The sequence below is a fragment of the Vicugna pacos genome, chromosome 12 (genome assembly GCF_048564905.1).
Source record: "Vicugna pacos chromosome 12, VicPac4, whole genome shotgun sequence".
Lineage (NCBI taxonomy): Eukaryota > Metazoa > Chordata > Mammalia > Artiodactyla > Camelidae > Vicugna > Vicugna pacos.
Window position 1 is genome coordinate 22,140,747 of NC_132998.1, and position 25,081 is coordinate 22,165,827.

A 25,081-nucleotide genomic window follows, 5' to 3' on the forward strand; every position below is an offset into this window, starting at 1 on the left:
ATAAACCCTTTTTTGTTATATGTTGATCTATTTTTATGAAACCATACTTACACATGGTAATATACTAACATTTATTTGGCAAGTCTCATATGCCAAATGCTTTCATGAACAGGAACATGGTTTTATTCATTCTAATTTATATTCTGTTTCAAGAGACATTTTAAAGTGGTTTAAAAGATACATTGACTATAACTGGATGGCATACATTTTCAAGCCACGGATTCTCTTAAAGTCTAAATCAGAACATAGAATTTGCTCTGCTGCTCAGAACCCTGCAGAAGCTTCACTTCCCTTGCAGGAAGAAGCTTTTCAGTTGCTCACATTACTCACATTAGTGGTTCCCAGTCCTGGCTGCGTATTAGAATCTCTTGGGGCTCTTTGAAAACTTAACCATGTGAAGGTCCTATCCCAGCCCAATTACATCAGGGCTGGCAGCACCAAGCCGGGGCTTTCCACGTGGTTCTAACATGCAGTAGTGTTCAGAACCTCTGCCTGTACTAACACGAATACCCCCTACCTTTCTGACCTTTTCTGCAACTTTCCCCTCGCTCATTTCACTCTAGCCACACTGGCTCTTTACTGAGCTTCCAACCCATCCATCACACATCCTGCTCAAGGCCTGTGTATCTAATATTCTCTCTGCCTGGGATGTTTTTCTCCCAGAGAGCCAGGGGCTTGCTCCCTCACCTCCTTCAGGCCTTTGCTCAAATTTGTCTTTGCATTCAGGGTCCCCTGTCCCCTCTATAAAACCATATCCACCTCCACTGTGCTCTGATACTCGCTTTCTCCCTTCCTGGCTTTATTTTGATCAGTAGCATTGATCGGCATCTGACATATCTTACGTATTTAATACTTTCTCTTGTCTCCCCATCTCCATACTCCCTGAAACTAAGTTCTGTGAGCAGGGATTTTGTCCATTCTGTTTACTGCTGTTTTCCCAAGACCCAGGATAGTGCCTGGCACTTATATGGTACTCTATGCATATTTGTTGAATCAATTAAGAGCCCTATACAGGAACCCTATTTGGAAACCCTATATGTGAGATATTTCAGAGTTACCACAACACTAGGAAATAGGTATTTGTAATTTTTTCACAGCCTCCCTCCTTCTAAGGTCACCTCCCTCTAATATGGTACAGAAGAGTCTTCTCTGGACCACCACGCATTTTGCTCCTTGTTGCCACCTGAAATTCCAAACCTGTTATCATTTGTCATGTTCACACGATGCTCTTACCTCCACACAAGTATCAGAAAGAAGTAAATGTGGGGTAGACCACACTTCCCATGCGGGCTCTTTGTTCCTCTCTCACATTCAGTACAGACAGATCGGATTTCAGTGAAGTCTTGGGGAAGAAAAGGGGGTTTACATCAAAGATGTGCAAACATAGACTTAAATATTAGACATCTCTTTTCCTTAAAGTTCTTTATTTGTTCACCCTAGAGTTCACTGGCTAGCTTTCTCCACTGGCTTCAGGCTCCTGCTCGATCCTCTCACCCTTTTTCCTTCTCTCCCCTTCCCCATGTTCTCCCTCATATCTAATCTGTTTATTTCTCCATTAAGAACAGTTTAGGTAAACGTTCCTCTTTTAGTAAATGCTCTGAGTCCCCACTCACCCTTCCAACTCTTGTTAAGATATTTTCCTCAGTGAAAATAGCTCTCCCCTACTTGAGGAAGAACTGTGGTGCAAGCTATAGAAATCATTTTTCTCCATTAAAAAAATTTTTTTTTACATGTAATGAAGGGAAAGAAAGAGGTTAAGTGACTTATCCAAAGTAAAATATCTGGTCATCAGAACTCAAACCTAGATCATCTGTGATATCTGTCTTTCCTAATGTGTTGATGATAAAAGAATCCTGGGTTAGGCAGAGATTAGTGTGGCCATTTCACAGAGGAAGATGCGAGCTCACAGCACTAGTGCCTTGTTCATTCAGCCTTATTTATAAATGTGAGTCAAGCCAGGATGCTAGTCTTTTCATTACATCATACTATAATAGCAGCTGTTAATACCTTAGGTTGAGAAACTATAAATTTAGCTAATATAATTAATATAACTGTATTAGTTAATATAACTAATAAATCTGTAGTATTTTATTTTAAGCAACTGTAAGTTTAGGGAATTATGTAATAGTCAGCAATTATTTGGCATTTACCAGGTGTCAAGCACTCTTCTAAACATTCTACATGTGTTAGCGTATATAATTCATATGATCTTTGTGATGACTCTAATGATGATGATAATGAAGATGATGACCCCACTTTACAGTCAAGGTCACACAGCTAGTCAGTGACAGAGCTGGGATTTTATTTTATTTTATTACTTTATTTTATTTTTATTAGAGCTGGGATTTTAAACCAAATAGCCTGGCTCCAGAATGTGTGCTCTTAATCTCTAGGCAATATAAGGAAACCATCAACCCTACTTTACATTCTGACTCCACCCACACATTTGAGGATTGACTATCTGCCAGGCTAGTCTATGTGCTTTACATATGGTATCTCATTTAATCCTCACAAAGTCTAGTGAGGTGGGAACTCTCACCCACATTTTATAAATATGGAAACTAAGGCACACAGAAATTAAATTATTTATATAAGGTCATGGAGCAAATAAACGGTAGAGCCAAGATTTGAAGCCATGCCTAATTTACTATACTGTATTCTCTTTTCAAAATGTATAGTGCATATATAAATGTACATATAAAATACATACACATCACGTGGAATCTAGGTTCTCAATGAGCTTACAGTTAAAAAAAAGACAAATACATGAATTTCTGGTTTTATTTTAAATTTTAAAAATATGATTGAAGCCATGTTTTCGCCTTGATCCTGAGGACAAAGCTGATGTCCTATTTTTGTTTGCATCCCCAACTAAGCACAGTGTAAGTGAGTGAAAAAGGAAATGTCCATCCCCATGAATAGGGATTTACTTCTCAAATCAGGAATATTGGAATATGATGGACTCCTCTAAAGATGACTTTTTATGCTTTAAATGTGATGCAAATTGGAAGTGACCATAAGTGTAAGAGATAATGTAATATTTGGCAGATGTTTAACGTCACAAATAAATTAGCTTTAGGTACTCAATATAATTCACGGGGTTCAGCCAAATGGTAAGTCTGAAGTACAATAAGCTCTGTGGGGAAATTTGACTACAGAAACTGTTCTTCGGGCTCTGGAGAAAATCACCATAGTCAACAAGACAGCTCAAGAGTCTGTGGGTGATTTACAAAAGAAAGGGGATGATAAAACGGTCCTGAACAAAGGGTGATCTCAACCTGGAAAGAGTGCCTGGAAAATATACTTTGAAGGAGAGTGAGGGCCGTGCACGCAGGTGGGTTTCCACACTGGACCATGCTGCGCAGGAGCTAGGAGCTGGGGTGGTAGGGGCTGTGGAAGACAGAATGATGGTCCCCAAAGAGGACCATGTGCTAATCCCCAGAACCTGTGGATGTGTTACTTCCCATGGCAAAAGGACTTTGCGGGTGTGATTAATTTAAAGAACGTGAGCTAGTGAGATTCTCGTGGATTATCCAGGTGGGGCTGGTGTAACCAAAGGATCCTTGTAAGTGAAAGAGGGAGGCACGAGTCAGAGCTACAGAAAGGGATATGACAACGGAAGCACGACTGGAGTGATGCACTTTGACAGAGGGCAGGGTCACAGGCTAAGGAGTGCAGGCAGCCTGTAGGAGCTAGAACAGGCAAGGAAATGGTTTCTCCTCTAGAGCCTCCAGATGGAACACAGCCCTGCCTACACCTTGGTTTTAATCCAGTGAGACCCATTTTGGATTTCTGACCCCCAGAGCTATGAGGTAATACAATTGTATTGTTTTAAGCCAAGAATTGTGAGGCAATTTGTTACAGCAGTGATAGGAAGCTGATACAGAAGCTAAGTCATCAATTATCATCTTCACGGTCCAAAGAAAAAAATTTTAAGAGGATAAGGCTAACCAAGCAAAAGAATATATCATAAAGAATAAGACTAATAAATTTCTATATACCCAAAATAAAAGACAAACTGAGAGAAATACCTGTGACAAATATCACAGAGACAGAAGAAATCATTTTAGTACTGAAAAAGAGCTCTATCAAATTAGAAGGTAGCATCCGGATGGAAAAGTGGGCAAAGGACATGAATAGATAATAACCAGGAAGAATGGAAATGGCATATGCTTTAAAAAATTGTCTCATTTTAAATGAAGAAATGCAAATTAAAACAAGACTGAGATACCATTTTTAATTTACAAAACAGGAAAAGACTTTCTTTTTAAACTCATATTCAGAGTCAGCAAGATTTCCACCTGACTGGCAGTCATAGCCACTGCTGGTAAAGTGTTTATTTATGAGTACTTCATGAAAAAAAATTGCTATGTATTTAAACATATAAAAATTTGTATTTTTTGATCCAGTGATTCTACATTTGGGGATTGGCTGGTCTTTCTTCTTCTGTCCCTCCATGTCACCACTCCAGCCTTCTCATCCTATGTTGTCTAGGGAAAGATTCCTGGGCTCTCCTGTTCTCTAGCTTCCAGTTGGGCTTAGCCAGTGAGGGCACTGAAAGGAGAAGAGAGGGCCAAAGAGGGGAGATCTGGGGACACTTACTGCCCACCACCTGATCCCTCCCTGCTGCCATGGTTTTGTGAGCAACTCTGTTCCTTAAGCCAGCAGTTCTAAAAATTCAGCACATCTGAATCACCTAGGGGCCTCGTTTCCAATTTGGTAGAATGGGGTAGGGCCTGAGCATTTGCATTTCTGATAGGTTTCCAGGTGTTACTGATGCTGCAGATCCAGGGAGAACAGCTTTAAGGCCACAGTTCTCTGTGGGGCAGGGAATTGCTCAGCTGAGACTATTTTTTCCCTTCAGTGAGACTAACACTGTAGCCCCTCTTCTCCCCTGGGTTAGGCATGGCAAGTGTCCCTGAGTGCTTCACCATTCCTTGTTGACTCTTTTAACTCTACCTACACCTCTTGTAATCAATCCCTTCATGAAAGTCTCTTGAGTTAAACATTTGGGATAAACGACAAGTTTCTACTGTACAGCACAGGGAACTATATTCAGTATCTTGTAGTAACCTATAATGAAAAAGAATAAGAAAGGGAATATATGTATGAACATGTATGACTGAAACATTATGCTGTACACCAGAAATTGACACAACATTGTAAACTGACTGTACTTTAATTAAAAAAAAAACAACAAACGTTTGGAATATGCCATCAGTTTCCTGCTAAAACCCTTGCTGACTCAGGGATTTATCCTTGGGAATAATCAAAGGGGTAGACACAGACTGTTCTTTGCAGCATACTTCACAAAAGCAAAAACACTAGAAGCAAAGTGCACGTTCAACAATAGGGAAAAGATGGAATATGAGGCAGTTATGAACAGCTAACTGAATAACTGTATTGACTAACCTAGGGAATGCTTGTCAGACAATGCATAAGTGAGAATAAGATATAAAACCATACTTAGAGAATGTCCCCAAATTTTTATAATTTTGTGCAGATATGCTCGTATAAGGTCCAAACTGAGGTGAAATTGGAAAGAAAGAGTACTTTATTGAAGAAGGATTTGATTTGCCAGTATATTTGTATTTTGCTGATTGAATGTTTTGAACCATGAATGTAATTTCAATTAACATTTTCCTCCTTTATTTCCAGTTGGTTCCAGAATTAATACCATGTTTAATATTATATAAATATTTATATTATATTTAATTGATTTAACTTCTGCTATATGCAGTTAATAAAATTAGAATGTGCTTACATATAAAGGAATAGGGATTAAGTCTTCATGTCACAACCCGTTTCTTTAGAAGCCCTTTTAGACACATGGACTCAGACAAATTTAATCCACAAATATGTACCTACCCTCAAGGCATTTATCGTCTTGGAGGGCACATGAGACACAAAATAAAAATCAATGCAGAAGAATGGACAGAACACAACTTGGAATCAGAATACTAGAGTGTGAGTCTGGGCTTCATCACAACCACAATCAAGCAGTCCCTGAAACCTTTTGCACGGTACGTAGTGGAACATCGATTATAAAGGTCAGTTATATGATCAGGGAATCACGAAAAGCTTTTTCATCAGAATCTGAATGCTCTGTGGCATACATAGCAAGAATGTGTTTACCAAGCTGGAGTTAACATTGGTCTGTCCTTTTAATTTTTCTCAGCTGCAGAATAGATGCACACATTGTTCTCCCTGAATTTGCATAATCACGAAAGTTTTGGCATATTAGTTACATTGAGAAAGAAAATTCAAAAACCATAGCTGATGGGTATAACAGAGGTGACATTATTCTAAGACAGGAAAATGGGTATCTGATCCCTGATTTTTAATTAAGGTACGTTTCCATAAAGAAAACTGGAAAGGCTACTTAGGAATCTAGCTTATAGAAAATAAGTAATCCAACATGTATGTGAGCCAGAGATAAAATTATTTTTTAAATTGTACAGTAGGAAGAAAGAAAACCTAATAATGGACTAATGGCATCAAACTGATAAGGACTGAGGGGTTCAAATAAAATATGAGTGTAGGATAAACCTGAAACACTGAATTAAGGAATATGAGCAACTAAGATGCAATGAGATTTGCAATTTGGACACTTCCCTCTCTGATCACAGCATCCTGATATTATAATCATCCCATTATTTTACTCCTACTGAAACACCTATTTGAACAAATAATAAATTTAAGTTTTACTTTTCCCTGTCCTCTCAGAATATCTACCTGCTACAACTTCATTTATCTTCCTACCCAGGGTGACACTATGCCTGCCAGTGGTGCGCTTCTTTCAACACTAGACTGGACTCTCTTCATCAGTATACAAACTTGCGTCATAGTCTGTTTGGCTGGACTTCCAGCTTAGGAATCTCTAACGTCTGTTTTCTTTGCTTATACTCCGAAGCTGTCAAACCCAGCTGTAAAATTGCAGAATAAATCTCACCTTCTGCCTAAAATGGTGATACAGGGCACAATGAAATTTCTCTTCCAAATTCCCTCCATATTAACCAGGAAAAGCCCATAAATGAGTAAACTCACCTATGAACATAAGGTAAAATAAAAGATATAGCCAGATTCCGTTAAGAAACAAAATAATCCTGCCTATTTATCTGTGAAATAGGATTGAAATATAAGAACCTTGTTCTTGCTCATTATTTGTTGTCAATAGTAGCCATGACTCAGTGACTAAAGGCACTGGTGGTCGGCCCACCCATTCTGAGCTACCCAAGCCATTTAGTTATCAGGTAGGAAAGCAACAGAATGACATTTTTAGATATCCAAGGACTCAGAAGCCAGACTGTCTTCCCAAATAAATGTCCTATAGGCCTGCTTCAGAACTCCAACACATTAATAAAAATTTAGATTCCAGAAGACAAAAGTGGTGGCTGAAGGGACTGGGGTAATCCATAAAAGTTAAATATCTAGAGATAAACTGAATTTATACCAATAGTGTATAAATTTGAAATAAAGTTACTTGAAACAGATGTTATACTATTTAACACAAAGACAATGACACAGTCTAAATGAGAAAGAAAAAGAACAAAACAAAACAAAACAAAACACGGGATAGAAAGGAGACGCTTCACTAAAGGAAACCAAAGCCCTGGAGTTCACATCCTTCATAATGAGGAAAAAAGTTCTTATGCTGCTATTGATTTTAATAATTAGATGGCAAAAGTCTAAGAATTGTTTAATTGAAACAGGATGCTTTCCTTCTTAATTATGGCAGAGAATAAGAACAAATGACCAAGGAGACAAGCATATCTGTAATAAATTCCCAGAATTGGTAAAAAACAAAAACAAAAACAAATGATCATATCTAAAAGAGAAAAGGGATTAAAACCCAGGAAGTATAAAATAAGACCTTTTACTTTTGTAACAATTAAAATGGTTATTTACTTCTTTTTATGCCCCTGCATTTTTCCAAGAAAAGCACCCTATGCCCCCATTCCCACTCTAACCATAGACTCAAATGGAGATAACATCGTTTTATGTGATCTTATGTACCCAGTCTGTATTGCACAGAAGTGAATATCTGACTTAAGCTGGGTCAATCCTACAACCTCCTCATCCCCACTCTGTCACCACCCAGCCCTATACTATATCACCACCCATATACTAGTAGGGTACAGAGGCAAAGAGACATCTGGAACCAGCTGTGAACATCATATTCCTCCTCCAGAGTTTATTCAACAGGACTTATGCAAAAGGGTTTTTTCATTTTGAAGATAAGGCTGGGAAGATGTGTGGAGTGGTGTACATGTGGATAAAAGTAAGCAGAAAGAAACGAAAAAGGGAGGCAGAGCAAGAGGATCATGGTAGCCTGAAGTCAAGTCTCTGGCTCGGTAGGTTTCTACTTGCACTCTTGCCCTTTCTGGTTGCAGAAGCCAATGAATTTCCATTTTGCCTAAGTTAATTCAAGATGAATTTTTATATCTTGAAACCAAATATGTACATGTAAGAATTATGATTCTAAATGTAAATGAGCTTACTGCTCTTAGTCGAAAGTCAAAGACTCAGACATCAATGGAAAATAAACCTAGTTACTTAAAAGAAAGACATCTAAAACCAAAGAGTAGAGTAAAATAATTTGCAAATACAAATCAGACAAACAAAGATAATTCAAATGTGAAATCATTAAATGGGAAAAAATATTGTCCCTTTGTGCTGATAAACATCATGATCCACAGAAAATATATATTGATATAGCTGCTCAATGACATCCTCAAGGAACTTTGATATTTCTGTTCATCATTCTTGGTGTGTGGCTCTCATTCTGGTTACAAGATGATTGCTCCAGCCTCAGTCATCACTTCAGTGTCCCAGACAGGAATAAGAAGGGAAAGTATTTAAATTGAGAAACCAAAACATTATGGAATCACTGGCAGACTTCTGCTGTTCATCCCACTGGTAAGACGTGTATTACATACCTATCTCTAGTGGCAGGGGAGGCTGAGAATTTACAAGCAGGGCACACTTCCACCCCCAAATCATAATCTGTTACAAGAGGAAGGGATAGAAGAGAAAATGCCTACATATCTTACAGCGGTTGGCACACCTGTCAAAGGTAACGCAAACTGGTCACTCTCAGACCTCCTTGGTAACAGTACAAATTATTGGTAAAAACCCCATTGGAAGGTAATTTGGCAGTGTGTGTCCTATAAAATCTTTACTACATCCCGTGATCCAGTTGTTAGTTGGTAAATGCGTCTTCCACATTCCTTTGATTTCCAAGACAAAGATTTTTCCTAAACACTCTCAGTCTCTTCGTACAACTCCTGTCTCAGACTTCCCGAGGGAAGACGAATGACTTCTCTTCTTAGTGTGTTTAGGGTAAGAAATGGGTGCACATAGTTCAATTGTCACTTTTCTCATCATGGGAGCCATTTCTTCTCAGGAAACACACATTTTGGTCTGCCTCCCTAGGCCATAGATCTGGTACAGCATTAGGTCCATTGTTAGAAGGCCTCTGTTACTCAGATGTGCTGCTGATGGGTGAGTAAACCGGTCTGGTTCTGTGTCTCAGGCTGCCACATACATAAACTGCTTCCTCCAACCCAGCCCTTATCAACAATTATAGAAATATTTAGAATGAGCTTCTCAAGTTCTATAAAGGCATGCTGGGGGGTTGATTGATTGCCCTACTATCTGACGTTTAATTTTTTGAGGAACTACCAAACCGTTTTCCAAAGTGATGGTGCCATGTTACATTCGCACCAGCAATATTTCTGTGTATATGTGACACTAGACCCTTATTAGATATATAATTTGCAAATATTTTCTACCATTCTGTGGGGTGTCTTTTCACTTTCTTGATAATATCCTTTGAAGCACGAAGGTTTTATGTTTATTAAGTCCAATCAGTTCTTTTTCTGTTACTGTTTGTGCTTTTGATGTCTTATCTAAGGACCTTTTTGCTTAATCCAAGGTCATGAAGATTTATACCTTCGGTTTCTTGTAGGAGTTTTATAGTTTTAGCACTTACTTTTAAGTCTTTGATCCATTTTTACTTAAGTTTTTGTATATGTTGTGAGGTAGTGATCCAAATTCATTCTCTTGCTTGTGGATATTCAGTTGTCCCATCACCACTTGTTGAAGAGATTGTTCTTTTCCCATTAAATGGCTTTGACACTTTTTGAAAAACTGACTGGTCATAGATGTTTGAGTTTATTTCTGGACTCTCAATTCCATTCCATTGGTGTGAATCTATACATATATTTCCTAAACCATCTTGATTACTGTAGCTTTGTAGTAAGTTTTGAAACTGGGCAATGTCCTCAGCTTTGTTATGCTTTTTCAGCATTGTTTTGGCTATTCTGGGTTCCTTGCATTTTCATATGAATTTTAATATCAGTTTTTGCAAAAAAGCCAACTGAAATTTTAATAGTGATTGAATTGAATCTGTAGACTAGTTTGAGGATTATTGCCTGTAATTTCAGTTTTAATTGCCTCTTCAATCAAGAGTTATTAAAAAAATTTGTCTATTCTTTTGTTGTCATTCTGTTTTTACTGCAACATGATTAGAAAGTATTACTTTGTGAGCCCTGTTCTTTGGATTTTGTTGAAATCATCTTTGTTCTCTGATCCAAAATCCATTTATTTGATAACATTTTATAGTCATTTGAAAAGAACACTTACCATGTAGTCATACGTATGTATGAATATATGTATATATATGCTTTTAAATCATGTTATTCAAATCCTTGCCTATTTTTGTTTACATGATACATCCATTAACAAAAAGGTTTGCCAATAGATTTCACTATAATTGTACATTGTATCTCTCTAAGTTTAAAAATATGTATTTTGAAGCTATACTGTTAGATTTTAAAGGTTTATAACTATTATACCTTTATAGTCAATTGTTTTTCACATTCCATTTTTTTTCCTTCCAGTGACTAAAGATCATACTTTATCCAGTCAAAACTTTTTAACACACATTAAATTTCTGTTTTACTAATCAACAGCTGGAGTGAATCAGCATTCTCTAACGAAGACATAGAACGTTGGTTCTCTCTCCTTATCCCTTCTATGACCCCCCTCCTCACTAACTGACATCCTGAAATCATCTGGGATTCTACTTCTTTTACATCGTGTATTAATAATTAATTAGCCCTAATGATAATGTTTACAGACTCCTTTATTGTGATAATTAAATGAGCTAATGCATGAAAAGTGTTTGGCATGATGCTTGGCACATACTAATCATTCAACAGTGTTTGCACTGGTGATGAGGATTATCAATATTATTACCATTCTGCACATAGCCTTTCCCTCTCTGCAAGCTCTCTTTTCGTGATCTTATCCTCAGCTTTCACTATTACTACTACCCAGATGACTTGCAAAACTATCTCACCTACCCGGACACTGTTCCTGGGCTCCCTTGTTTTACAGATCACCACCTAGATATTCCACCAGCACATCAAACTCAACACATCCAATTAAACAATCTCCTAGCTTTCTAATTCCTGTTAATGGGACAAGCCTTCTCCCCATCCCCTATTCTGGATACCTCTGCTACTCCTCTTCTCTTGCCTACATCCACATCAGCAGGGTAGTTGAGCGCAGTGCCTGTATCATGTAGCTGCACAGTAAATGTTTGTTTTATTCCTCCTCCTCCTTTGACTTTGATACATTGCTAAGCCCTGTAAAAACTTTTTAAAATGCCACTTCTATTTACATTCCTCTTTAGGACTCCCTCCTCCCAATGTATTACTTTGCACCAGTATTGAGTTAGACTTCTAGTCTTCCTCCTTATTTTCCAATTTCATCTCCCTTCTGCTATCCTTTTAGGTTAATCCTCTTCAAGCATCATGCCAATCATGCATTTGTTACATATTGCCTAACAGGTTCCTTGCTTTGAATGTAAGTCTAAACTTCTCTGCCCATCACACCAGGCTTTCTACTGACATAGGTCTAACCTACATCACCAACTGCACCCTTCATGTGGGACACTATGGACCAGTCCCCCTGGCCTATTGGTTCCTCCCTCATAATCCCAAACATTTTCTGAACTCTGGTTTTGTTTTTGATATTTCTCCTGCCCAGAGAGTGTTATTGAACCATCTCTGCCTGTCAGAGCCTACCTATCCTTCCAGGACTTTCTCAAAAACCACCCTTGTCAAGAAGCCTTGATTCATGCACCAGATATGGATTGTTATTTTCTTAAGCCACTTACAGCATTCTGTATACCTCTAGCAGTGATGAAAATGTCTTTCTTTAACTAAAGATTTTCAGGACTTAAGATCTTTTTCTTAAGCTGTATTTATTTTTAATTTTACGTATTTTTTTAATGGAGGTACTGGGGATTGAACCCAGGACTTCGTGCATGCTAAGCACACACTCCACCACTGAGCTATACTCACCCCTCAGGATTTATTATCTTGATCTTTTACCAGATTGTATGATACTTAAAGGGCTTTGTCCCACTTATCTTTTAATTTTCTGTGGGTCCTTATTAGTACAGCATATTTCACAAGTTGGTAATCAGTATTTGTTAGACTTAATAAAGATTGCATTATGTAATACAGAAAAGAAAAAATATTCTGGAAGCATGACCAAGGTTTCTTCAGCGGACTATGTAAAATAAAGACTTGTTCAAGTACAAAAGACTATTTACTATATACAAATCTTTGCTTAGAAAATGAACTCGCCAAATGTTTCTGAATAACACAAGAGAAAGCACACACCATTTTTATGGTGGTAGACCTGAAAGAAGCATGTACTTTGCAAAAGAACCAGGCTCCAGAAACACCTGTGGCATATGAATAGAAGTCTTTCTGAATATTTGATGAAGTGCCAGAGGTTGCCCTTTGCACACAGCTTATTTAGAAATATTTGGCTCTCCATGTTACTTTTGTCAATACAGAGATAATAATAACAGCTTTCAAACACTACATGGTGCAGCCTGACTAGATATAATAATGGAATATAGGTCCAGGAATTTAGATTTCAGCCCAATTCTGGAGGACCTTGAATGCTGGCATTGAGATTTTATTTAGTAAGCAATTCATTGAAATGTGTTCAATCCTGTGAGCACCATCACAGAGATGTGCTTCAGGAAAATTAACTACAGAGCAGAGGGTAGGTTGGATTGAAAGAGCCAAAAGGTAAGGACTTAGCTGGTCTACTTATAATAGAGTAGAAAGAGGTCAGATAAACTAAAGTGGCAGAAATAATGGAGAGCAGGGAAATGGTGCTGATGCAGGAACTATCACAAAGGACTTAGCAAGTGACCTGTAAATGACTATGATGGTCAGGGTAATGAGAAACCCAAAATAGCTCCTAAAGTTTTGACTCAGAGAATGGAGACAGACAGTAATACTGGGGAGGGGGGGGGGGGAGAGAGAGAGAGAGAGAGAGAGAGAGGGAGTCCCTAGAGGAGCTGGAAATGTTAATGTTATTTCCTTTACTCCTGTGAAAACAGGTTTTCTTCTTACTTCTCTCTTTGTTCCTTCTCAGTCTTACATATTGGTTTCTCTTCCTTTGTTTGCCCTTTAAAAATTAGCATTTCAGACAAGTCCTTAACATCTGGGCAATGCAAGCAAGTTAGAGACCTCTTTTTGCACAGCAAATGGAACAAAATTTTGAAGAATTTATAACCTGCAGTGTTATCAATCTAGAAAAAAAATACAGTTATATGCTCCTGGGTCAGGGTGGGTATGAATTGGGAAGTCATTTTCTATTTAGAGGTACATATGCTATATAGTTTGGGTTTTTATAGTTTAAATCAGCTTTGTTGATATTTACATATAATAAAATATACCTGTATAAGTGTATTGTTATGAAAGTTTTGATGAAAGTGTACCCATGTAACTACTACCCTGATTAAAATAAAGGAAACTTTGGCAATAGAAATAAAAGCAAAAATAAACAAAGGGGACCTAATTAAACTTACAAGCTTTTGCATAGCAAAACAAAAAGACAATCTACGGAATGGGAGAAAATATTTGCAAAAGATGAGACTGACAAGGGCTTAATTTCCAGAATATATAAACAGCTCATAAAACTTAATAATAATAATAATAATAATAATAAAAACCCCAAACAACCCAATCCAAAAATGGGCAGACCTAAACAAGAAGTTCTTCAATGAAGACATACAAAAGGTCAGTAGGCACATGAAAAAATGCTCAATATCGTCGCTAATTATCAGAGAAATGCAAATCAAAACCGCAATGAGATATCACTTCTCACCAGTCAGAATGGCCATCATTAAAAAGTCCACAAGTGATAAATTCTGGAGAGGGTGTGGAGAAAAGGGAATCCTCCTACACTGTTGGTGGGAATGTAGTTTGGTTCAGCATGGAGATTCCTCAAAAGACTAAAAATAGACTTATATGATCCAACAATCCCACTCCTGGGCATACATCCAGAGGGAATTCAAAAAGATACATGCACCCCAATGTTCATAGCAGCCCTATTTACAATAGACAAGACATGGAAACAATCTAAATGTCCATTGACATATATCTGGATAAAGAAGTTGTGGTATATTTATACAATGAAATACTACTCAGCCATAAAAAATAAAATAATGCTATTTGCAGCAACATGGATGGACCTGGAGATTATCATTCTAAGTGAAGTAAGCCAGAAGGGGAAAGAAAAATACCATATCACTTATATGTGGAATCTTAAAGAAATGACACAAGTGAACTTATTTACAAAACAGAAAAAGACTCATAGACAGAAAACAAACTTATGGTTACCAAAAGGGAAAGGGCAGAAATAAATTAGGACTTTGGGATTAGCAGATACAAACTACTAATTACAAAATAGATAAATAACAAGGTCCTACTGTATAGCATAGTAGGAACTATATTCAGTAGCTGGTAATAACCTACAATGAAGAAGAATATATAAATGTAAAACTGATGCACTTTGCTGTACACCAGAAACTAATACAACATTGTAAATCAATGATGCTTCAACAAAAAATAAAATAAAAACTATCCAATTTATCACTTTTTAAAAAAATGACCAGAACTTTGGGAATTCCAGCTTAAGAAAATGCAAGCCTCAGCTTCAATTTGCTACCTTTCTATTATTCACCTGGGATGCTTGCAAATTGCCAAATTACGCTAGAATCTAGGCAAATCTTACAAAAGTCCATGAATATGACAGCCACCTTTGTCTATACTAACAGCTATCATTTTGTGGGTATATAGCATACAATGGGCAGTGTACTAAATACTTCATATATAATATTTCACTTAGTCCTTACAAAAAGCCTTAGTGAAGAGGAAACTTGGATTTAGAGTAATAAAACAAGTAGACTAAAGGCTTAAATATTATCAGCGGCAGAACTAGAGTCCATCTGACTTCAGAGCCCTTTGAGTCTTAAATACTAGGCAGTATCCTGCATAGGAAATCTTTGTGCGTGTAAAAGTAAGGAAGATATTTTCCTACGTTTTCTTTAGAAGGATTACATTTTAGTTTTGATGTTTGTATTTGTAATCCATCTGGGTTCATTTTTGCATATAGGATGAGGAAGGATTGAAATTCATTTCCCAGCATGGATATCTAGTTGCGCTGAGATCATTTGTTGAAAAGAGTATCCTTTCCCCCACTGAATTACCTTGACACCTTTCTGGAGAATCAATTGACAGTATGTGTGGGTCTATTTCTGGAACCACTATTTTGTTCCATTGATTTATATCTCTATTCTTATATGGATACCATGCTGTATTGATTAATGTGACTTTACAATGTATCTTTGAGATATTGTATATTTATAATAAGAGATATATATATTTCTGGCACAGAGCTCCTAAAACCCTTGGAATTTCTTAAGTGTTGAGAGCAACAAAGGTGTCTTCTGTTATGTTGATGAGCTGATCTTTGGAATATCCCTAGATTACCTAAAGATGGGGGCTGCCCCAGAGGAAACAATGATGTGATTAGAGAACTTTCAGTCCAACCTCAGGGGAGGGAAGAGGGGCTGGAGGTTGAATCAATCGCCAATGACTTAAATAATCATGCCTGTGTAATGAAAGCTCCATAAAACCCTAAAAGGACAGGGTTTGGAGGGCTTCTTGGTTCGTGAACATGTGGAGGTGCTAGGAAAGTGATGCGCAATAAACCAGTAATCTAGTAAGTAAAATGTCTCTCTGAGTTCTGTGAGACATTCTAGTAAATTAATTGAATGCAGGGAGGGGGGTCATGGAAACCTCTGATCTAGAGCCAGTTGGTCACAAGTCCAAGTAACAACCTGGACTTGTGACTGGTGTCTGAAGTCATAGGTGAGGGTCATTGGAACCCCCAGTCTATAGCCAGTTGGTCAGAAGCACAAGTGACTATCTGGGCTTGCAACTGGTGTCTGAAGTGCAAGAGTTGGTGGGGGGAGGTGTTAGTCTTCCGTGATTGAGCCCTTTACAACCTGTGGAATCTGATGCTATCTCCAGGTAAACAGTGTCAGAATTGAGTTGAATTCCTGGACACCTTGCTAGTGGCAGAGAATTGCTTGGTATTGTGTGGGAAATTCCTCCCATCCATCAAGAGTGTACACACATGTCACAAGTTGAAATTGGGTCCAGGAACCCTAAAGAATCTTGAAGTCAAGTATTGTAAGACATCCATCTTTGTGAGGTTTTTTTTCCCCCAACATTGTTTTAGCTATGCTAGGTCCTTTGAATTTCTGTGTAAATCTTAGAATCAATTTATTAATGTCTATTTTAAAAACCTGCTGAGATTTTGGTTGAGCTTGCATTGAATTTAAAGGTCAATTTGACAAGGATGTACGTCTTAAGTCTTCCAATTTGTGAACATGCTATAACTCTCTATTTAATTAGGTCTTTTTCTCAATTTGCTCAGCAATATTTTATAGTTTTCAGTGTACAGATCTTACACACATCTTATAAGGTTCGTATTTGAGTATGTCATGTTTTCTAGTGCTGCTATAAATTTATTATTTTTATTATTTATTATTTTAAAATGTAAAATTTCCAGTTGTTCATTGCTTGTATTGGGGAATACAATTGAATTTTTAAAATATTGATCATGTACTTTGGATCTTGATATATATACTTAATACGTTGAGTAGTTTTTTTGTAGGTTCTTGGTTTTCCTGGTACAAAAGCATGACATCTGTGAATAAGAATAGTTTTACTCCTTTCTTTCTGACTGTGTGCCCTTTATTCATTTTTCTTGTTTTAATATACTGGCTAGGATCTCCAGCACAATGTGGGCATAATACTTTGGATGCGTCACTTAGCGTTTATTCCCATTTCCTTCTAGTGTGACTTTCTGTACTGAAGTAGGTGGAAAGCTAAATACGAAATTCCCCAGACTTCCTTGGCATCAGAGATCGACATTTGGCTAGATTCCATCAATCAGATGCATTTACACACATGTGACAATGTGGAGCTACAGTGGAGGTCCTCTTACTGCCACTTTTGGCTGTTTACTGATGACAAACACGTTTGTGGAACTGTGGGGGTTTTGGCACAGTCCAGTCTCCAGTTTCATGGTTATCAAGAGGCAGTTGCAGGGACAATAGAATCAGCGTCCCAACTTCTGGACTTTAGCTACAGTGTTTGTTTGGTTGGTTTTATTTTGTTTTTAGCTTGAATAGTTCAGGTGGCAAACTCCTGATTCTCTACCTTCTCGCTTATGGCAGAGGAGTAACTCCCCTGGGAGAGCAGGTTTATGATGTTTAAGGAGTCATTCCTGGATCTCAGCTTATAACCCAATCTTCCAGCCCTTCCAGTGATTTTTATTTTTTAATGATCTATTTCTCTGTGTTAAATCTCTTTCTGCTTAAAATACGTCAGGTGGTATCTCTTTCCAGCACTGAACTCTGCCTGATACACACAGTTAGGAAAGACATTCAACAAAGGCTTAAGCAACCAGTAATCAGCAGATGGGATACATAAATAGGCAATTGAGGGACAAGAAATTAAATTTTTGGAGAGACAGGTATGCCAGACACAGTCTCCACCTTAAGAAAATAACGGTAGTGCCCTAGTTATCAAGGAACTTCAGGACAGGCTATGCTACAACACAGCCCATGTGTTGAGTTTGTGAACCTGTATCCAGGACTCCACCTGTTCCCTACACCTAGAAACAAGTTTGATCCCAAAGTGCAGGACAAGATTATACCTTTAGCTCAAGGTGAAGCTACCTCAGCAATGACAATTAGAGAGATGTAGGGACAGGGCAGCTTAAAGTTTAAAAGAATAGTATCAAGGCGAATAAAAGGCAAAGCTACTTCCATAAAGCATTTAGTAGATGTATGGTACTCATTACCCCCAAGATGTGAAATAGATTTATAACTTTAAATGCATTTTTCTTCATATATCTTTAAGAACTGTAAGTAGTCAGACAAGTCATTGAGCCCATTTGTCATCTAATTTAGAATCCCCTCGATGTTACTGACTAATGGTTATCCAACTCTTGCTTGGACAGTTAGAGTGACAGGAGTCCATTTCTCTCATCATCAGAACTTCATTTTTGATGCTGAATAGTAAATCATCTCTCTGTAATTTTTTCTGTCAGAGGGTAAGCACATGGGCTCTTGCTACTTATCTCTGTTTCAAAGTATCTCTGGTATCCATTCCACTCACAACAGGCCTCAATTTCCTCTTAGGGAATCACATCTCTTCTGTAGTGTATGGTTTTCAGAGGAGAAAACCCATGTGCCTGCTTCCCACTCTGGAAACAAAGGGCAAATCCTTCCTTTCCTTGCACTCTTCAAACCAGCATAAGTATGTGTCCTAGGTTTGGTCAACTCTATACTCTCTTCAGTTTTTTAATCTTAACGGGGTATGAATAAAAACAAGTAGTTACAGGTCATTCAGCACAGAGATAGTGTGCCAACTGCACGCTGCAGTGACAGTGGCCGCATTCTCTGCTTCCAGATCAATTTGTGTTACCTTGGTTATTGTGTATTTCTGGATCTGGTTCTCTAATCTCAATTCTAAGCGCAGCCAATAGGCTCCCAATGGTTTAATTATCCTTCAAAGTTTGTTTCTGTTGCTTGCCAATTCAAATCTATAACCAAAACACTATGTCTGAATGACTGGGTAGCTTTTTTCCCTGAAGTGTCTAGTCTCTGCTTATCTTAGGGACAATTTGATTGCAGTGGACAGAACCCACTCCAGCTGACTCAAAAAATGAGTTTTATTGAAAGAGCACAAAAAAAGAAAAACCAAAAAACAAAACCTCGAGGCACTAAGGACAGGAATTAGAGCTGCGTCCAAGGGAACCAAAGCTGGAAAATGGAAAGTCAGGAACTGCGGTTATTCTCTGAACCTCTTAGGGCTCAAGTGTTCTTCGTATTTGTGTCTCTCCTGTGGCTTCACTGTTATTTTCTATACATATATTCTGGTCTGTATTCTTGCTGGGCTCCTGTTTAACTATCTCCTATTAACTTCTCATGACCTTTCAGCTTAACCTACAATCAAGTGACTACAACTCTATGTCTCTGAGTTCAGATTATCCAAGGGGAAAAAAAAAATTGCTCTCTGACCTGCCAGTAGATTGGTTGACTTTGAGTTAGGTATTCACTCTTAGTTAAATCAGCTAGGGAAGAGATGGGGCAGGTTAACTGCATATCCCTCTGGAGGTGGTGGATGTGGCAGGTCAAGGTGGAAGGTGTGGTTGGGAGACTTGGCAAAATGACTGGGTTGGTATGCTCTTGATGGGTAAATGCTCCCCTCAAGGCCAACCATTTGAACTGTAGCCTGGGAATTGGAAGTTATCCCCTCCTAAGAATCATCCAAGATTTCCTACTCACTAAGAATAGTCTTTCTCACCAAAGGATACCTGCTTGTTTGTAGGTAGTCATACTGATTTTAGTCACCAGCTGCTGTCTCTGAGAGGCTGATAGAGACATCGTTTCTCCTCATGGCTATGTCACACTCCAGGATTTCTCCAAGTGATGTCTCCTGACCACCTGCATTAGAATCTTCTGGGAAGCCTGTTTAAAATGGAAATAGATTCTTGAGATTCGCTCTAGATCTATCGAATTAGCATTTCTGCAGGGGCAGGACTGGAAGGAAATGGCCATTTGCATTTTAAACGAATTCTCCAGGTGATTTTTCAAGAACATTGAGCTTGACTATAAATTACTTAAGGACAGGGGAGAGTTACTTTGTCTTGCTCAGGATTACCTCCCTTACACATTGCCTGGCACATAGAAGACACATACAGAATCAATAAACTATCTCTTACATCAACAGCATAGCTCTGATTATATATAAATGTATAACAACAGTGATAAAGGCTTAACTTAAAATTACCATTGAATCACAAGCTCTTGCTTATAATACCAAATTCTTTCTATCAATTACTAAGAATACTCATAAGGTGTCAAAAATCAGGCCATTTTTGTGATACTTTTACTCGTAAGTGTCCTCCTTTGCTTTTTTTTTTTAAATGTTAGACTTGCTTTCAGCCCACATTCCAATTATTCCCCAAATGGCATAAGTATCGTGTTCATGTTCTCTGAGTACAATTTCAATTACTTTACATCAGACCATTTCAAGGTAGAAATATTTGTCTATATTTAGCTTTGCTGTTCATGTTTTTATTAGTTACTTCTTATGTTTCATAGTTGTAGAGTGCCAAAAATGATCATAGGGTGAATGGACATGCAAAGTGGTGGTGGTCACGTGGATAGCTTGCTCATAGTAATTCCAAGTGGCTCCTTAAGAAAGTGGTGGGCCATAGTCTTTCTCTGTCCTCCTTTCATACTTTGTAAAAAAAAAAATGTGCTTTCATACTATTGTAGAATAAACATAATAGCAGTTTTATGCGTTGTAATTTATTTGCTAATTTTGTGAACTTTTTGAAATTCTATAATATTTCTGATAGTTATGAACTTTTTCTCCCTCTGTGACACTGAGTCAAAATGCTATGACACTGGAGGGAGAGAGGGATGTTCCAGCTCTGCCCACCACCCTACATCTTCTCTCTGCCATTGAAAGGTCTACCTATTAGCAAATTCCCTCTTCTTGGTCCCATTTCCCCTCCCAACATCATCCATGGGTCCTAGTGCTAACTCCTGGAGACCCAGAGATTAAGTGTAACCTTAAAAAATTTCATCTATATTAAACATAACCCAAATTCAAAACATATCTAAATCCCACCACTTCTTTTTTTCCTTCATTGCCATCACCGTGGTCCAAACATCATCAGCTCTTGCCTGATTATTTCAGTCACCTGATTTGTCTCCATGCTTCTACCCTGGCCCCACCGCCAACAACCTATTCCTAAAACTCCTAAAATACAGTCATTCCTCTACCTAAAACCCTCCACATGGCTCCCAACTCACTCAGGTACTGGCCAAAGTCTTTGCAATCAGCTAAAAGGCCCTACCTATTTTGATATATAGTAAGCACTCAATAAATTTTTGTTGGGTGAATGAATAAATTTAAGGGACCTTTAATTCTCTTTATTTTCAAATTAACACCCTAGTTCCTGAAAAGTTCCTCAATGGCTCAGATGGCTTCCAGACTTCCATTCTGGTCATCTTTTTATATGAAATTTAGGTTTTTAGTGTCCTTCTTAAAATGTGGCACCAGGATGTAAACATGGTGATCCAACTTTAGTATAATCAGTGAAATTAAGTCCATACATCCCTCCATCACTGTGACTTAGGGTTACATTAGCTTTTTTGGCAGCTGTGTCATAACACTGGATCACACTCCATTTTTCACGAACAAAAATTCCCATGTCTTCACCTAGAAATTGGTGTTAATTCAAATCTTCTCATCTTTGCATATGTGCAGTTGGTATTTTGAAACAATGTAAGGACCGACCAAAAATTACTTCTTTCATAGAATTTGATTCTTTTTGTTCGAAGACATTTGCATCAATGCTTCTAATTGCTCAGTTTTGCTACTATGGCAACACTGTTAGTTGTTACTATTTTTTAAGCCATTATATTTTCCATCTTCAGTTTGTCCCGTTTGTCTTCCCAGTGGTATACAACACAAAAGTAGGGTTTTTTTGGCTGAAATTATTTTGCTGGATTATTTAAATATTTCTCCTGATATGACTAATTACAGAAGGGAAGATTACATAGAAGTCAGAAGACCTAGGTACTATCCCATTTACTAGCTTTGTGATCTTGGAAAGGTGAATGAAACTCTATGCCTTGATTTTATCACTTATATAAAATGGGAATGATGATAACTTGTATCCGCTATCCAATAGGGTTGTTCAGAGAGATCATGGAGGTGCCTAAGGAGTACTGATATAAAATAAGAAAAATGGCCTGAGACCCTTAATCAAGTTACATTCAGATGAGATTCTTCTCTTATCCTGTTTTTTTTTCCCTTAAAATATAGCTCCACAGTATAGAGAGATGGTCTGAAGTTAGGATGTCTGGGTTCTAATCTTCATTGTCTCACTAACTAGTCGAGGCACCTTGGACAAATAATATAATCTGCTAGGTTTTATTTTCTAAACCTAAAAAAAATAGGATTTGCCTACATACTTTCTAAGGCTCCTCTCAGCTTTTGAATTTTTGAAGATCTGTCACGCTGGCCCAAACTCAAGAATAACATAAATCTTATTTGCACATTTGTCTTCATCAAGGTACATGTCTGGTGGCTTTTATAATGATTAAGATACTCACATTGCATTTCAAATAGAAGTAGAGGTGCAGTGCCTGTAAGAGCTAAAAGCTGTTAAAGGAGTTCTAAAACACCAAACTGAAACCAACAAGGTTGGGTAAGTAATTAAGGAACCACTTGAGCTAAATCAGAAAGAATTTTCTACTTAGTGAACATAAGTTTTGTAGCTCAGATCCCACACAAAACCTGTGTTTAATAACAATAATACATCTTGTTTAAATAAAAATAGTTAATCTTTTCATATTAAGTTTAAATCATGCAGACATTAGCCATCAGTTACTTCTTTTCTCCTTTAGAAAAAAATGTACCATTTGGACTTTTATACAAAAATGTCAAAATGCTAAGAAGGAACCTAAGTTAATATGAACCTAGAAGAGAAAGATGAGTTGGGACATTACTTCAGATTCTTTTTATGAAGCTTATTTTTATTGGAAACATGATTAAACATTTTAAATGATTAAAATAGTATATTATTCATAACCCCACTACTGTATGAAACTTTGCAAACATTTATTATTTTTTAATTTACAGGCATACATTTGAGTTCCTTAACTTTTGGGGAATAATCAACCTTAGGCCTTCATGGGAAGAGTCCATCATCCACAGGGAGAGTATATGAGGAGAATCTTCAGAAATTTGGCTTAGCACCTTCCAAGATATCCCTCGCTTGGTTTTTCTCTTTCTCACGCACCACTGCTTATTTTCAGCCTCCTCTGAAGGTTTCTTGTTATTGTCTCTTTCCCTAAATGTTGGAGTACTTCAGGGCTCAGTTCTCTTTTCTCTTTTCTATCTTGCTAATTTCCATGGCTTTAAGTTTCCTCTATATGCTTCACATTTATAACTTTAGCCCAGAATCCTGTATACAATGGTTTATCAGACTCCTTTACTTGGAAGTCCCAAACATAACATATACAAATGAATCTCTTAACTCCCCTCACCCCTTGAAACGTATTGGATCCCCCCAGGCTGCTACATCTCAGTACTTCTTAATTCTTCCCACTCCTACTCTATTCCAAAATGTAATCTTTTTCACTTGTATTTTTGCAATAGCTTCTGAATTTGTCTCTTTGCTTTCCTTCTTCCCTCCTAAAGTCTATTCTCAACACAATCGGTCTTAAAAGTAAATCAGATCACATTGCCCTGTTCCTCTAAACCCTACAATGGCTTCTCATTTCACTCAGGGAAATCCAAAGTCCTTACCATTGCCTAAGAGGGCTTACAGATCTGCATTCCTTCTCCACCACCAATCTGACATCATCTCCCAATAAAATGGACAACCTAGAAGAAATGAACAAATTCTTAGAAAGGTACAATCTCCCAAGACTGAACCAGGTAGAAATAAAAAAATATGAACAGAATAATTACCATCACTGAAATTGAATCACTAATTTAAAAATTCCTAACAAACAAAAGTCCAGGACCAGATGTCTTCACAGGTTAATTCTACCAAACATTTAAAGAAGAGGTAACACCTATCCTTCTGAAACTATTCTAAAAAATTGCAGAGGAAGGAACACTTCTGAACTCATTCTATGAGGCCACCATCACCCTGATACCAAAACTAGACAATATAACACAAGAAAAGAAAATTACAGGTCAATATCACTGATGAACACACAGGATGCAAAAAATCCTCAACAAAATACTTGGAAACCAAATCCAACAATACTTTAAAAGGATCATACATCATGATCAAGAGGGATTTATCCCAGGCATGCAAGGATTTTTCAGTATCTGCAAATCAATCAGTGTGATACATCACATTAACAAATTGAAGGATAAAAACCATATGATCATCTCAATAGATGCAGAAAAAGCTTTTGACAAAATTCAACATCCATTTATGATAAAAACTCTCCAGAAAGAGGGCATAGAGGGAATATATCTCAACATAATAAAGGTCATATATGACAAACCCACAGCTTACCTACCTAAGGAGGCTAAAGGATCTGTACTCTGAAAACTATAAGATGCTGATGAAAGGAACTGAAGATGACACAAAGAGATGAAAAGAAATACTGTATTCTTGGATTGTAAGAATCAATACTGGCAAAATGGACATACTACCCAAAGCAACATACAGATTCAATGCAATCCCTATCAAATTACCAATGGAATTTTTCACAGAACTGGAACAAAAAATTGTTAAATTTTTAAGGAAACACAAAAGACCTCAAATAGCCAAAACAATTTGAGAAAGAGGAGTGGAGCTGGGGGAATCATGATCCCTGACTTCAGCCTATACTATAAAGCTACACTAATCAAAACAGTATGGTGCCATCACAAAAACAGACACATAGATCAACGGAACAGGATAGAAATTCAAGAAATAAACCTACTCACTTATGGTCAATTAACCTATGACAAAAGAGGCAAGAACATACAATGGAGAAAAGACAGCCTCTTCAATAAGTGGTGCTGGGAAACTGGACAGTTATGTGTAAAGGGATGAAATCAGAACTTTCTCTAACACCATATACAAAAATAAA

General features: G+C 37.5%; 1 long non-coding RNA gene across 2 annotated transcripts in view; it reads right to left on the reverse strand.

Annotated features, from left to right (window-relative positions):
- LOC140700438 (uncharacterized) overlaps positions 1-25,081 on the reverse strand; it is a 48,410-nt gene that overhangs the window by 15,665 nt on the left and 7,664 nt on the right. For both annotated transcript variants that reach the window (XR_012078830.1, XR_012078831.1), the window contains exons 2-4: positions 23,793-23,870; positions 19,777-19,930; positions 1,234-1,342 (exon numbers count right to left, since the gene is read on the reverse strand). This is a non-coding gene — a long non-coding RNA (uncharacterized lncRNA). The remainder of the gene's footprint in view (positions 1-1,233; positions 1,343-19,776; positions 19,931-23,792; positions 23,871-25,081) is intronic.